Below are 16,785 nucleotides of genomic sequence, written 5' to 3' on the forward strand. Positions count from 1 at the left end.
GTAATACAAAGTCAGCAAGCATCATGGAAAAATTTGGAAATTCAAGTAGGTCAATTAGCAACTGAGTTCCGAAATAGACCTCTTGGGAAGCTGCCAACAGACGCCGAAACACCAAAAAGAGAAGGCAAAAAGCAATGTCAAGCAATAGAGTTGAGAAGTGGGAAAGAAATACCAAGCAGGGGATAAAAAATTAAAGAACACGACGATAGTCACTCTCAAGAAGTTGCTATATAGAAAGAGTACAACAAAAATTATGCAGAAACTACTGTACAGAAAGAGCACATAAAAAATTATGTAGAACCTGTGTAGTCTCCTAAAATGCAAACAATAGTTAGTAATGGACAAGAAAATAGAACATACACACCAATACCAAATTTTCCACAAATAATAAAAAGAAAGAAAGAGGAAGCAAGTTTATAGATATTTTGAAGGAAATTCATATAAACATACCTGGTGGAAGCTTTGAAGCAAATGCCAAATTATGTAAAAATCTTGAAGGATGTGATCACCCATAAAAAAAAGTTTGAAGAATTCAATGTGGTGGCACTAAATGAAGAGTGCAGTGCAATATTGAAAAACAAGATACCACTAAAAGAGAAAGAGTGTAGTGCACTTAATGTATAGTGTAGTGGATCTTATTTTTCAGTATTGCACTGCACTCTTCATTCAACACTATTACCTTGAATTCTTAAAATTTTCTTCGATGAGTGAGAATATCCTTCAAGAATTTGACATAGTTTGTCATTTGTTTCAAGGCTTTCACTAATGGTGTGTTTATATGAATTTCAAAAAATATATCAATGAACTTCTCGAAGTGGCCTTTCTTTTTATTCTTTGTAGAAAATGAGGTTTTGGTATGTATGTTATGCCCTCTTTTTCATTGTTGATTGTTGTTTGTGTTTTACAAGACTACACTATTTCTGTATAATTTTTGCTATGCGTCTTCTGTCCAACACTTCTCAACTTTCTCTACTTTATGTTAGCTGTCTCTGGAGGATGATTGTTGCATATTTTCTTAATTTCGCCTACCTTGTTGGGTATTTCTTACTGTTCAATTCTATTGCTTGACATTGCTCATTTTCTTCTCTTTTTGGCATTTTGGTATCGGCTAACAGCTTCCTAAAGAGGTCCATTTCGTAACTCAATTGCTAATTGACCTACTTCAACATCCAAATTTTGCAAGGATGCTTGCTGACTCTGTATCATAACATCTTTTTTTGCCATATATTCCTTTATTAGACCCTAAAGCGATGTTCCTGATATGTGTTGAGCTTGGTTAGTTTCTTTCCCTTAGTTGTTGGCTTGTTGAGGACCATATGCCATTGATTTTGTAATCCAAAACCGTGAGGGTAATTTGCTATAGGTGATAGTTGTTGATTGTATGAGGTTTGTCTCTTCCATGAGAAGTTTGGATGGTTTCTCTAACCTGTGTTATAAGTGTTTGGGAAGAGATTATTTTTCTGGATTCCTTGACTAACTTGATACCCCATATAAAAAATTGAAGCCGGATTACTTGAACATTGATCAAAAGTGTGTTTTTCTCCAAAATATACAGAAGATTTAGTTGTTGTTTGACTCATTATAGCAGCATTCTGGAATGGTACATTAGTCATTGATCCTTGTACCAATGCTAGATTTTATAGAATATTAGTAATAAAAGCTAATGGATCCTTGGGAGAGGTCAAAGCATCAACTTCAAGTACTTCTTAGGTGTTCTTTACATGATTGCTCCTCACATCAGCCTATTGACAATTGTTAAATGCTATTCTTTCTAGAATCTCATAAGATTCATTGTACATCTTTAATAAAATAACTCTATTGGCTAAATCACCCACTAATTGTTTAGTAGCAACATTCAATCAACGGTAGAAAGTCTCCATTTGAATACAAAGTAAAAAGTCTCAGTATTTTTGAAACTTACTTCGCTACTTTGTAGGCTATGGAGGGTAGGCTAGAGCATATTAATATGATCATATGTAACACAATCTTAACCCTGAGTAAGTTATGCTATGTTGACTATGAGAGCTTCTCTTTTGATTTGTTGATTCAATCTTAACCCTGAGTAAGTCATAGGTAATGACTTTTCTAGTGGATTCAATATGCCTACAATTTTAGGAATTTGACCAAATAGGATACAAAAACATTGTCTTGGGAGATAAAATTAACTCATTCTCCAATAAGAAAAAGTAGATAAGTACTTCTCTTATAAATGTTGATTTCAAATCTAGAAGAATGAAGCCTCATTTTCTCATTTTTGTAACGATCCACTTTTTGAGACTTCAAATCACGAATCACTACATAGACTTGAGGGTAAAACAGTGATAAAATTATTCCTTTTTAAACTAGACGAGTCAAAAGTAATTCAAAAAATTAGAAATATAAATATACGTTACGAATTTGAAACATACAATACGTGTCCATGGAGGCTATAAAATGTTTACAGATAAATACCTTGTTTTGAAACCGTATTAAAATATAAAATAGTGACAATGATACAGATTTAACAGTCCTTGCCGCTCCACAATTCTTGCATGCTCCCGCCATCAATCATTTGGTTGAGTGGTTAAGGTGTGTGCCTGCTAAGTATATGGGGTTTTCCCGTGAGAGTTTAAATCTCTTAGGCAATGAGTTTTGTTTTGTTTAATTACAAAAACTATTTGTTTTTATATTTTATAGCTATGCCTTAACATGAATTAGACTACATCACTTTAAAAGTAAGAAGCCGAGGTAGGTTTTAGACTGCTTGGAACATATGAATCCTCAGTTGCTTGCAATGCATGAATTCTTTGATATGAGTTATCAAGTTCATGGTTGTACTTTAAATTCTAGGCAAGTGTCGTAGGGAACAGAAGAAGAATTAAGGAAAAGAAAGAGTCCGGTACCCTAAAACACTGAAAGGACACAATTAAAAATCTACTGATAGACTACTTAGTCTTTATACTCAATCCACATTTTCCATATTTTTGTGATATAAGGAGTTAGTTAAGAATGGAGGACACTAGACAAAATGCCATAGGCAAGTCTTACTTGTCATCTCCAACCTTTTTTTTGTTTTAAATATTTGGTGTCATTTCCTTATTTTGAGTGTAAAACCGTTTAGGTCACAATTCTATTAAATATTTATATTATATTTTAAATACTTCTTGTTTTATTTTGGGACAAATTTTACTACCTTTTTATACTCATTGAGCCAACCAAAGTTGCAATCTTTGCTTACAATAGAAAATTAATTTACTACTCTTAGTTTAAGGAAGTTTTAGGAGAAAAATATTACCTAGATGCAACTGAACTTCCAAAGTAGAAGGAATTGACCCATTTGACACAGAATAGTTCGTACTCTCACTACCTATAAGATTGAATTTATAAGATTAAATCAGTTTATCCCTCACCCAGTTGACGTAGAGATGAAGTTGGCTCAAAAGTTTGTCCTAATATTGGCCGAGGATATCTATAGTACAATTGAAGTCATAGCCCTTACCACCTAGACTAGTGTCCAGGCAGCAGCTAAGGCTACTGAGGAAACTAAAGCCCGACAACACCGATAATCGCAGTAGGACAAAAGTGATCGTATAACTAGATGGAACCACATCGCCAACCACCAGTGTGGCAATTGCAACACGCAGATACATACTCGAGGGACCTAAGAAATTTTCAGCATTTAGACCAACATGGAGGCAAACGGGACCATAAACCACTTCTTCTTGACCACTTTTCCATAACATTCTGGTGAAGAGTTCATAATGGGATCTTTATAAAATAACACAAAACAATGGGCATCCATATTAAAATTGAGAAAGATTATAGCCAAAAAAAATTAAAGCAAATCCAGAAGAGGAAAGATGGGATAAAAACTTATTGGTGATGGCTCCTCTTTTAATGACATTTTTTCAAATTCAAATACTTTTTCACTAAATTTTCATAGAAATTTTTGCTTCCATCGATTTTGAAATTGAAAATATATATACATTACTTAGATAAATAAGAAAAAAATAAAGACAATACTTAGACCTTCTTTTAGGTTAGGTTGTTTTGCATTTCATTGTTTTAAATTATTTGTATTTATTTTTATTTTCTCTAAATCTCAGTACTTCGTATTTAAACACGTAAGACCATGGCTGTGTTTTCCAGAGAAGAAGTTGCTTTAAGCATTTTCGAAGTTTATGTAATAAATGATGTCAGTTTAAGAATTATATTTCCGCATTAAAGATGAACATGAGACGTTAGTAGTGACTCTGAGTATGTGAAAATTTAAGGCCGTTACACTATGTCCAAGGCTTCATGCGTTCTAAGAGGCATAGACTGAACATGTATCCAGGGCTTTATACATTTCCTGTGATACAGTTTGAAACCTATATTCAAGGCTTCTTAGACTCCAAGCGATGTAATCTGAAACCTACTTCTAAGGTTTCTTATGTTCTAAGTGACACAATCTGAAAGTCTATGCCCAAAGTTTCTTACATTCTAAGCGACATAGTCTGAATACCTATGCCTTGGGGTTCATACATTCCATGCGACATAGTCTTAATCATACTTTTTACGTTCCAAACGATGCAATATAAAAACCTACATCCAAAGATTCTTATGTTCCAAGCAATGTAGTCTGAGTCATGAATATGCTCCACCATAAGAGGTGTAAGGGTTTTTTGAGTTTCTGAGTTCGAGGACCTTTGCCCTTCACTCTTGTGTGATACCTAGCATTCTTCTTGTTAAAATTGATATAAGGCTTGAGTTGGCCTTTCCTTTTCTTAAGCCCTACTCAAATTACATAAATTATTAACTCATCGTAATATCATGCATGAGCCATTCAAAATATTGTGAAGTTATAACATGTTCCATAAAAATTCTAGAAGGATCTTAAATTTGGTCGGGGTAATTAAGATAATCTTATCTTTTCCTATTAAGCTTTTACTTATAACCCTAAAATGTTTTAGAACCTTTGAGATTATAATATTCTTAAGGTCATACTTAAAAGTTCTTTAGAAAACTTCTTAAGCTCATTACATAAGTATTTTGATCCTTTAACTTATTTTCTTTGTTTACCTTTTTAACCTCATCGAAAGTTGTTGAAACCTCAAGTCCACCTTTATGTCCTTATTAATAGATCTTCCTTAGATCCTTCAGTCATTTGGACGATATTTGAACTTTAAAATATCTTAAAGAAACTTAGGGGTATTTTTGTAATTTTACCTTTAATTCTTGGTTTAACTTCTAAACGTGTTTCAATTACTTTGAAACTTTACATAATCCTTAATTATCATGAAATAGACCGAATATAAAACTTAATGGTATTTAAAGGTTACTTGGGTTTTGAGTGAAAGGTGACCGTCATAGGGGCATTTTGGTCATTTTACATCATTACGTAGTTTAGCTACTTATCTCTATCCAAAACCCTCAAACTTCATGTATACCCTTAAAATGTCATATTATGCTCAGTTGTAAAATTTTATAGACACCAGAGTTTTTTATGTTACTTGAATATAAAAAAAACGCTCAGAAGGTCCTTAACTCATGGCTCTTGGTTCTTTTTTTCATCTCCCATTAATTCTTACTAATGGTTTGTACTGAAAACCAAAGGATTCCTATGATTATTTCTTAAGAAAAATCTAGCTTAGCTACTTACTTCATCCTTGACGTTCAGGTCCTCGGTTCTCGAGCTTTTAGTATTTGAAGTACTCCAAATTTTCTTTGGTATTTCTATATTTGAGTATTGCTTTAGAACCGTACTGAGTTTTTTGAGAACTTATCTACATTGAGTTTAACTAAAGAAAAAAATGAGGCAGGATCAGGTTTGGATCGGTGTTGAACTACCCATATCATTGCCATTTTACCCAAAGTAGGGGAAGAAGACAAGATTGGCCAGACACCTATGAAAATTGATCTTCCCAACCTTGTATAGTGCTCTTCACCTCTTGATTTGTTTATAGAACTGTCAAAATTGATCTTCCCAACCTTGTATAGTGCTCTTCACCTCTTGATTTGTTTATAGAAGACAAAATGGTGTTGCAATGAAGATTTAGGGATTGATTTCATACTGTTTAGTGAGTTGTAGCTTAAGTATGAACCTCGAAAGTTCACTGAAAAACTTAAATTTTGCCGGAGTTAAAACCAAACACTTTTAGCTCTAGATTCCTTCATGAGATTTCTTTCTTATCTTTTTTTCGAGTTTAAGAAATAATTTTGGAAGGATAAATTCTTGTATGTTCCCCCGAATTCCCTGATTCTTTTTCTTGATAGAATATCCATTTTATCGCAGATTTTTTAAGTTATTGGAAAACTCGATAGAGAGTTCTTTACCTCTTGACTTCTTTATGAAACTTTCTTTTTCTCATCCCTACGAAGCTCATGGTACCCTTGGATTGAAGCCGAGTGAAATGCCGTTGATGAATTTGGAATTTTCCTTAAATCTATAAACAAAAGACCCAATTTTTTTTTGTTTGTTCCCCTTAAATTTTTTCTTTAAGTGCTCAACAATCCATTGGAACTTATGATTGCCCATTGCACCAATTGGATTTTTTAAACTTTTCCTTCCAGCAGCCATGGAAACTTGGATTGGGGAATGGTGTTTGGGCCATTTGGAGCTGTTAAATCCTTCCTCTAACTCAGTGAGGATCTCATTTTGAATGTGTAAAAATTAAGTTTAAAGAAAAAATGGTTAACCACATCTAAATTCAGAAGAAACCCAAGTAAGAGAAGCTCATAATCTAGGAGTTTATCTTGTCCCAAAATCTGATGTGAATCTTCATATTTATAGATGGAGTCTCGAGTGATCTTGAACCTCTAGAACTGACTTGAATTTGAATTTGAAATTTCTAAAATGTCCATAAAAAAATATCTTATTCGACGAGGATGTTGCCGATATTGATTTTGAATTCTGGCCATTGAATGGAATGAAATTCGTGTTTTCTTGAACATAATAAATTTTTTGCTCGATCAAATGGTTGTATTTGATGATAGAATCAATTTTATGAGGCTAACCAAATATGTTGCCGATATTTTCACAGTAGGGGTATTTTTGTAATTATCTTGAACTTCAAGGATATTTTGGTAATTTTTACTTTTTTTATTATTTTATTTTATTTTTCAACAAAATCCATAAATTATCTAAAAATTCACCCCTTTTTTGATCCTGAATTCCTTCTCCAAAAGAAATTACAAATCCAATAAGTTACTTAAAATTCGAAAAAATGCCTTTATGTCTTTTTTTGCTTACTTTTTCGTTTCTAACCCTTATCCAAAGGCCTTGGATGCTTATGTATCTTGTTAGGGTATTGAAATTTTCTTCCTCCCGCCCTTTTAATTTTTTTTTGGGCCTCTTAATCCATTTCTTGATTTCCTTAAATCTTACTCAGACATCTTAAACTTACTTGGATTAACTTATCGAATATTACAAAACGGTCTCTGTGCTTGAAACACAACTTAGAAGTGTCACATTCATGTTGCGTAAAAAGACATGAAGGAAGAGAAGAGGGAGCGGAAAGGCCGAAGGCCGTGCTCACATTGTTCATTCTAAAATAGGTGCATATTTTTGTTATTTTTATCTAAATTACATGAGTTTTGACTTCTATATCCAAATGGTTTTACACTAATCCACCCACGTAATAAGTGGCTATAAATCGCAAAACGCCGCCTATCGGTGATCAGTTTGTCTGACCACCGCCGCCGTTGCTCGGCGGCGGTGGTGGAGGAGTACGTTTGGCCAACGCACTTTCTTCTTGTCCCTACAAAATCAAAAAAATCGAATAAACATATTATATAAAACGTTAGAAGTTAAGAATTTGGCTTGTTAAAAAAAATTTCTAGCGCCCCCTTTGAAAGAAGAAAGCGTACCGATTCGTCAACGGGCGGGTCGACATCCGTAGGAGGCGGATGTGAGGCATCGAGGTGGGTATTTTCAGACAGTGATGATATCGTGTTAACATGGAAACCTAGAAACCTTGAAATGGAGATGGCAATTTGGAAGAGAAAGTTGAAGATTAGTAAAAAGAAAGAAGTAGAACCTCTCTTCATCATCAAGGGTCTGCTTGGTTCTTTTCATTCGTTGCTTCTCCTTTTATATGAGTTGAATGAAATTACAGTCCTACCCCTTTCATTTTCCTACCAAACCAACTTGTTTATTGAATTGGAAAGCCTTTGACTCCGGCTTACACACGCGCTTGAATCATTCTTTGCATAGCCTCTCATCCCACGTCCATACATGGTTATCTCGACTTTTCTTATTTCTTTTTGATCGGTCCAAAGTTGAATATTAAACATCATGTTGAAATACTCAAGTCACGTGCTACTTCTATTTCAGGTTAAGGCAAGTCATTTCTCTATGGCAGACGACGACATCGCAACTCTAGACTATGACACATGCATAGGATAGTCGCATTTATTTTTCTTAGACTTAGGTTAGAACAGGATGTTTTTAGTTTAATCGTTCATTTATTCTATTTAGTCCTTTTTAGTGTCGTTTTAAAGATTTTTTCAAACACGTAAGTCCATGACTGTGTTTTAAGATGAAAGTTATGTTCTATAAAAGTTCAAATGAAGTATTTCCGCATTCAATGTTTATGATATGTATACAGTAGCAATCTTAGATTAAGTAGAAAATTTTGGATCGTTACAGTAAAAAAAATCTAAGAATAAGTAAATTAATCGTTGAATATTTCTACTAGAAGAAGGGGTCATTAGTGGTATGTTTTATTTATGGGAGTCTTATCATTAAAGTATTTTTAATATAAAAGGTGTAGTGTGAAGGTTTCTTTTTGTTTCGATTATTTGTTCTTATATTTTTCGATCCAAGGTCAAGCAATTTTTTTTCCATTTTCATTTGCTTGGGTTATAGTAGATGAACGTCTCTAACCTAAGATACTCTAATTTCTTCTCTCAAATGTATATTTAATTTAATAGCTAAACCACTTATTTGAGAGTAAAATGGTATGTTGATCATGTTGAATCATCTCTACTTTTTTATCTCGTAGATTGAATTGGTCTTTGACTTTGTTATTTGTTTGAATAATCAATTTTACTTTGGGCTTAATCCTTTAGACTTCTATTATGTCTGTCAAACCCATTAGAACTAGCGTTTGAGCAAAATTCATGTTGGGTGAATATGACACAATTTAATTTGTTTAGACCAAATTTAATTAAATTATAGTAATAAGCGTCTAAATTAGTATGGAATAAAGTAAGTTGACCATTTTATAAATAATAATATAGCAAGTAGTAATGGTCAAAATTTTCTAATTCATTCAACACACATGGTGCTAAGTTTTGATCTTGTTGGCGAAGGCTGTGACCGAGCCATTGAAAAGAATGGTTAGGTTTGATTGAGTTATTTGGATTAGATTTGATTTAGTAATACCAGATTTAGTCCTACCGGATTTGATTTATTTTTTATTATTTTCTAATGCTATATAATAGCCAATTTCATTCTTCAATACAACATGAGATTTCTCCCCATTCTTTCCATCTTTCGAGTTTTGTGTTCCTAACATTTGGTATCAGAGCCATGCCCTAGCCAAGTTAAAACTAGAAGCAGCAGTCTTCTACGTGTGTCATAATAAAAGTATGTCGATGGAGAGTTCATTTATGCAGCTTGCAATTCCGAAATTTGATGGGTACTATGATCATTGGGCGATTCTCATGAAAAACTTTTTGAGTTCAATGTTGTACTTGGATTTGGTGGAGAATGAGATTTCTGCAGCAACAAAAGACATCATTTTCACAGATGCCCAGAAGAAGCACGTTGAAGATTAGAAGTTGAAAGAGTTGAAAGCAAAAAATTATCTATTTCAAGCATTAGATCGTTCGATTTTGGAGACAATCCTCAGCAAGATACAACAAAAAAACATATGGGATTCTATGAAGCAAAAATATGAAGGTTCGACACGGGTAAAGTGTGCACATTTGCAAGCTATTCGAAAGGAGTTTGAAATGCTTCAGATGAAGGTAGGAGAATCTGTAAATGAGTATTTTGCTCGGACCCTTAGCATAGCCAACAAGATGAAAATAAATGGTGAGAACAAATGAGATGTTGAAGTAGTTGAAAAGATTCTGAGATCTATATAACTCCCAAGTTTGATTATATTGTGTATTCCATTGAGGAGTCCAAGGATACAACCATTTTAACCATTGATGAGTTGCAAAGCAGTCTACTTGTGCATGAACAATGCATGAGTTCTCGTGTTGAAGAAGAACATGCTTTGAAGATCACTCATGGTGAACAATCTGGAGGAAGGGGTCAAGGTCGTGGAAGCTTTAGAGGTAGAGGAAGGGGATGAGGCAGACAAATCTTCAACAAGGCCACATTGGAGTGCTATAATTGTCACAAGCTGGGACATTTTCAATGGGAATGTCAAAGCAAAGAGGAGGAAAGCTATGTAGAGACTCAATAAGAGATGTTGCTGATGACGTACGTAAATATGAATAAGGCCAATAGAGAAGATATGTGGTTCCTTGACTCGGGATGTATCAATCATATGTGTGGGAAGAAGGAATATTTTTCAGATTTTGATGAAAGTTTCAGAGATTTAGTGAAGCTGGGCAACAACTCAAGCATGGATGTAATGGGAAAGGGTAATGTACGGCTGCAAGTGAATGGAATCATATTGATAATCACAGGAGTGTTCTATGTGCCAGAGCTAAAGAACAATCTGCTGAGTATTGGGAAATTGCAAGCAAAGGGGCTTAGCATTTTGTTTCAAAATGGAACGTGCAAGGCGTTTCATCTTGAGAGACGCTTAATCATGGAGACAAAGATGTCTTTGTATCGAATGTTCGTATTGCATGCTATATCTCAACCTGTAGCAACCGTTCAAACTCAATTGAAACTTATGGGGAGTAGTGTTTCAAGGTCTCCGTCGTACACTCCTCGCTCCAAGTCCTATCGCCATGGTCGGAGAAGCAGAAGGGACCCAAGTCCTTCCCCTATCATTCCACTACTTGTTCCAGGAGAAGTAGGTCTTCCTCATTATCTTCTTTCCCCAAATCGTCTAGTTCTAGTCCTAGTCGTGCATCCATTGATCAGAAACATTCCATAGAGAATCTTAAGAAAGAGAAAGAAGAGAAGAAAAGGCGTGAAGCAGAGTTGAAGAAGTTAGAGAAAGATGCAGCTAGAAGGATGAAAGAATTAATTCAGAAAAATTTTGAAGAAAGGCTAAACTCTAAAGAGACTAAATTAGAAATACGGAGACGAACAGAGGAAGGTCGCAATAAGTTGTTTCATGATGTTGATGTGCAGCTTGAGAAAGAGAGAAGCTGCTCTTATTGCTGCAAGACAAAAAGACGAACACGCACGGAAAGAGAGAGAAGAGCTAGATAAAATGCTAGAAGAGAATAGGAGAAGGATAGAAGAAGCTCAGCGACGATTAGCTCTGGAGCTGCAGCGGAAAGAAGAAGAACGATATCATGAGCTTGAGATGATTCAGAGACAAAAATAGGAGGCAACTCAGAGAACTAAGCTAGATGATAAGAGTTTGAGTTGTGTTTTGTTGGAAGTTAGTAATGAGTCATAAGCTTACAGACTCTATGATATAGAAGCGTCAAATGAAAATACAGCAGAAGAAAATATTTCCTCTAGCTCTTTGGCTAAAGCAAGCTCTCCTAGCTCGAATAAGGCAATGAATAGGAGACCACTAGTATTGATTGCAAAAGATTTTTGTGAAGAAGATGATGAAGCTCACTCGGCCATGTTTACCACTACTTATCCTCTAAACTTTGTAAACTTTGAAGACACATTGATTTAAAGACGCATCGAAGAGGAGAAATGGAGGAAAGCCATGGATCTAGGAATGGAAGCCATAAACAGAAATGGCACATGGGAATTGATGAAATTACTGTGGAAGTCTGGTGGAAGTCTGTTATGAGGTCTTAGATATAAACTGATTCCTACTTGTGTTCAAGTTTGTTATGAGATCGTAGATATAAACTGATTACTATTTGTGTTCAATTTAAGAGAGGAATTGTGATTTGATTGAGTTATTTCGATTAGATTTGATTTAGTTATTTGAATTAGATTTGATTTAGTCATAACAGATTTAGTCTATCGTATCATTTGTTTTTGATGTATTCTGCAACGCTATATAATAGCCAATTTAATTCTTCAATAGAACGTGAGATTTCTCCCTCTAATCTTTTCAGTTTTCTGTTCTTAACAAGAATATGGTTGGATTATACTTAAAAAAAACGAAATTAAATCAATTAATAATTTTGGTTTCATTTTATTTGATTGGAGTCTTTCCAAATTTATAAACATTTTTAATTAAATTGGGATATTAGAAATTGTTCATAAAAAATAATACAAAATAATTATAATCTATTAATCAATTTTCTTAAAAAAGACATGCCTTGTATTAAATTAAGGAATAAGTTATATAGGACAAACTAGGTAAGATATGTAAATTATTAAAAGGACTAGGGAGTATTAATTATATTTTTATATAAATAGAAACTCTCATTTGACTTTTCAACTAATTTTTAAGACTTGTAAGAATAAAAAAAAAAAAAAAAAAAAAGGTTAACTAACATTTTAAATGGTCCCTATCATCCCGTCATTTGGAGTTGATTGTTTCTTTGAATCCTTAATAAAATCCATTCAAATGCCAATGTTAACTATTCAAACTTCAACCCATAAACTAATTTTTCAACTCAATGAATAAACAAACTCACTCAAAAATTATTTCCTCACATCCCATTGTGTATTCATTTGATTTTTCTCCTTCACAAACTCGAGGATTGGCGCCTACTCGTGTTCTAATGTCACCTACTTTCTTAATCTATTGTCCATCGTCTAAAGACCTCATTGCTATAGATCTGGTGAAGGTTGAGGTAGTAATAGGTTGGTCTTGTCCAACCATGGTGCTGAAGTGAGGAGTTTAACTACAAGAAACCATGAATACAATAGCTTACGAAAAATGCTATTATAGACTTTTTATAGTTTTTTTCGTACGTCGTAACAACCCATGTTATTAAAAGTCTGGGACATTTTATAGCGTTTTTTTGTAGCTATAATAAATGCTATAATAAAGTATGAAGTTGATTATATAGCGTTTTTATTAATGCTATTATGTGTTTAACATAACTAAAATATTGTGTTATCTTTTAACTTATAATTACATTTTTTTAATGCTATAATATAACATTTATAACTTTAATATTAGGTTATAATAAAGTTATTTAATCATTTATAATAATTATAATTTTTTTTTCGTCAAAATTTGTTTTAATATTTAAATATCATTGAATTAATTATATTGTAATAAAATTTAATCCAAGTACTCATCTTTAACTAAACCCACATGAAATACATAACACTTTAATTCATAATTGAAATTTTATAATCTATTTACGTTATTCAAATGATACAAGATAAAGTATTCTCCACGCATTGTTGTTCAATGAATGAGAATCGCTATTATGTCAAGACTTTGCATTGTAAGTCTTCTATCATCTTTGCTGGTGGAGTACTCTTACAAATTTTTCAGCTGACATATTAAAACAACATTTTATAAGATAATTGAACAAAAAAATAAGTAAAATAAAAATAAGAAATAAGATTTCACTATTACTTATAACCACTCAAATCCTAAGGAGAAAAAGGAAAGTTTTAACCCAATTTAGCCTTAAAATCCTACCAAAAAAAATAATTATAAAGAAAAAAAATGAAATCTAAACTTGAGAGTTCTCCAAATTTCACATGGAGACATTGAGATGTATGTATAATCATTAAATAGAGAGGAACTTGCTATATAAGTTCAAATTCAAAAATCAAAATTCTTCCAAACTAGAAAGAGATTATCAAATCTCACTTCATCCACAGTCACCTTCAAACCATAATAACAAAATTTACATCATTCAAATGAAGATCAAACTTAGAATCAAAGGATCTATGCACTTCTACATCTTCTTCCGCAAAAACCACTTTAAAATTCAAAACCATCATAAATAGAGAAGAGTATTAGAGGAAGTGATGTAAATCCATAGTTGAACATCAAGAATCTAAAATACAGCAACCAATTAAACTTACCTAAATTTTTGGAGGCTCCTGAAATCTCGAAAACCTCTTCCTTCAAGTCACTGTTGCGTTGCTCATCTTCATCTCTTTAACCTTCTGAGAGAGGATAATTAGTAATAGAGAAGTAGATTGAAAAAATGAAAGAAGAATTTTGATGTGGGAGGAGGGAAAGAAGTTGTGAAATGAAATGGACAAAAATGAAAAGATAGAAGGGGAGAGAAATGAAAATTGTAGGGGGAGTTAAAAAAATTGTACAACACAAAATACAGCGCATGATGTTCAATTTTTCATAGCTTTTAGTTCAAATGTTATATTTAAAAGCTACAAATGTATTCTTTTTTGCGGCGACAAAGGCATGTAATGGTGAGACAAGAAAAAAATAGTTGAGACTTATATAGTGCAGACTAGTAGTGAGATATTAGAAATTTTTTGTAACAAGTGTTTGAAGTGATCTCATTTTTCACCTATTCTCTCAAGGAACTTGTTTACAATTACTCAATATCCAAGAAATGTAAGAATGAGAAAATAGAGAAACACTTTCGTCTATTCCTTGACCTCAACCTATTCGCAGAACAACTAACCCTATATGCACAGTATAAGAACAAATTATTAACATTAAAACCAAAACAAATATATGATGAGAGCACTCATTGTGACTGCAGTCTACTTTAACAAATGGTAAGTTGCAAAGATTAAATCAAGAAGGAAACAAAGGATTAAAAGTCTTCTCTGTAATTGATAAGAGTCTTTTAATTAAAATTTTGTCATTAGATAAATATTTTTCAAAGTGAATTAAGACAATGATGAATTTGAAGTAGAATCACTCCACACGTGTGAGAGATAATAAATGACTAAAAAGATAAAATGTCCCAAGAGCAAAAAGAAATGAAAAGAGGAAGAAGGCATACATTAACATTTTTCACCTGTACTCATTCTCACACAATCAACTAATGTAATGGAAAGAGGAAGCAAAATGTGGGTATGTGCAAAAGCATATTTGAATCCTTGTGAAGGTAATGGAAATCCGCTTGTTGTGCAACTTTACAACTTTGTTATTGAAAAATTGGGCACATTTTTTCAATCTCCAACTTGACATACAGCCTATAGAAGACATTGTCACACTACCAAAAGTCCAAATTTCCTCACTCCGGACTTGTATAGTCCCAACAATCTTACTTAATATTCCACACAACACTCTTTCCTTTCCAACTAAATTGCATCGCATCCCCACTTAAAATTTAAGTCTCCAATATTATTATGATTATCCACTTTAATCATTCATATCTTATCAATTTCTCACTCTCAATCATTTCCCTTCCACCCTTCTTCATTACTCGAAGCAACTCTCAGTTGCTTAATCGCTCAATTATGGTAATTTAAAATTTGTTCTAGACGTTAAAAATATAGTGTTGTATCCTTGTTATATTAATTTGTCTTATATCTATATCTATGCTTCTCATCCAAATAGCCAATAACATAATGAGCTAATGGTTATGATTTCCCCTTCACCCCTTCCTTCCTTATCGCAACCACATATGCCCTCCTAACATTGAAGTGAAAGCTATTCTGCAACAATGGTTCTCCTGTATTTAAATGACCCTAACTTTATTTTACATAACTAAAGAATCAAATTCAAGAGTGATGCATCAAAAGCAAAAGTCCCTGCCTAGTCTATCAGCAACCACTCAGGCCATTTCAATTACTAAGCTTCTAAACTAAACAACAACAGAAGAAAAAAAAAAGTTGATTAAAATACAAAATCTTTTATGAGGGGAGCCGTACCATGCGTCGGTCAGGAAAAAAATAGGATGGGCACATCTTGTTTCCACCGGTAATCCTATTTCAAAGCCTTCTTCGACATGATTACGCAACCTAGGTCATCATATCTGTTTTTCTTCCCCTCCATCGAACGAGAAGCCAGCTCTTCTACATCTCATCCAGTTCATTCTGGTTGTACGATTGTGATAGCAGGGCCGCCCAATCCCAATCCTCCGTGTTCCGGTCATGATCCTCGCCGCCGCCCCTACCGCCATTGTTGTGGTTGTTGTCGATGACTTCCAACAGCCAAATGAGGGAAATGGGTGCGTTTGAAACTGTCAATGGAAAGAAAGGAAATAGCCCAGGAGAGATGGATCTAGGGCTATGAGAAAAGAAAGAACCGAAGAAATGAGCTAGAAGAGATGGAAACGAAAAAGAAAAGAAATGAGAAAGAAATGAGAGAGAAGAGATGGATCTAGAGCTAATAGAAAGTGTTAGTGAAAGAGTGAGTTATTGAATGATTGATGAGAAGATTGAATTTTGAAGAGCAAGAATGCTCTATATATACACAGGGAATAGAAAGAGATATCTAGAAAATCTACCTAGAAATCAGAAAATCTACCGGTAAACAAATCAAAACAAAATCTAATCAAATCAAGAGTAAATCAAATAAAAAACAAATCGACTCCTAACCATCAGAAGATTTAATCAAATACAGCAATCTAAATACGTAATCTTTAACACTCCTCCTGGTTTAGATGCTGCAAACTCCAAGCTTTTTTCTGAAATCTTCAAACTTGCTAAGTGGCAGAGGTTTTGACATGGAAATCAACCCAAGGGAAAGTATGGAACGGATTACCTTGATGATCAAGATCAAGAGTAAAGAAAGCTCGTTTCTAAACTCGTGATTCGAATCACTCCACAAGAGGTTTGATCAATACCACTTGAATGACTCTACATGCAAGTTCTAAACACAAGAATTTGCAAAGAAAGTTTAGCTCTCAACAAAGCTAAAATAGAAATTCTATTCT

General features: G+C 33.5%; 1 pseudogene; it reads left to right on the plus strand.

Annotated features, from left to right (window-relative positions):
• The first annotated feature begins 10,406 nt into the window (after positions 1 to 10,406).
• On the plus strand, positions 10,407 to 11,498 carry LOC111784134 (annotated as a pseudogene).
• Positions 11,499 to 16,785: the final 5,287 nt, after the last annotated feature.

Source organism: Cucurbita pepo, unplaced genomic scaffold, assembly GCF_002806865.2.
Source record: "Cucurbita pepo subsp. pepo cultivar mu-cu-16 unplaced genomic scaffold, ASM280686v2 Cp4.1_scaffold000155, whole genome shotgun sequence".
Classification (NCBI taxonomy): domain Eukaryota; kingdom Viridiplantae; phylum Streptophyta; class Magnoliopsida; order Cucurbitales; family Cucurbitaceae; genus Cucurbita; species Cucurbita pepo.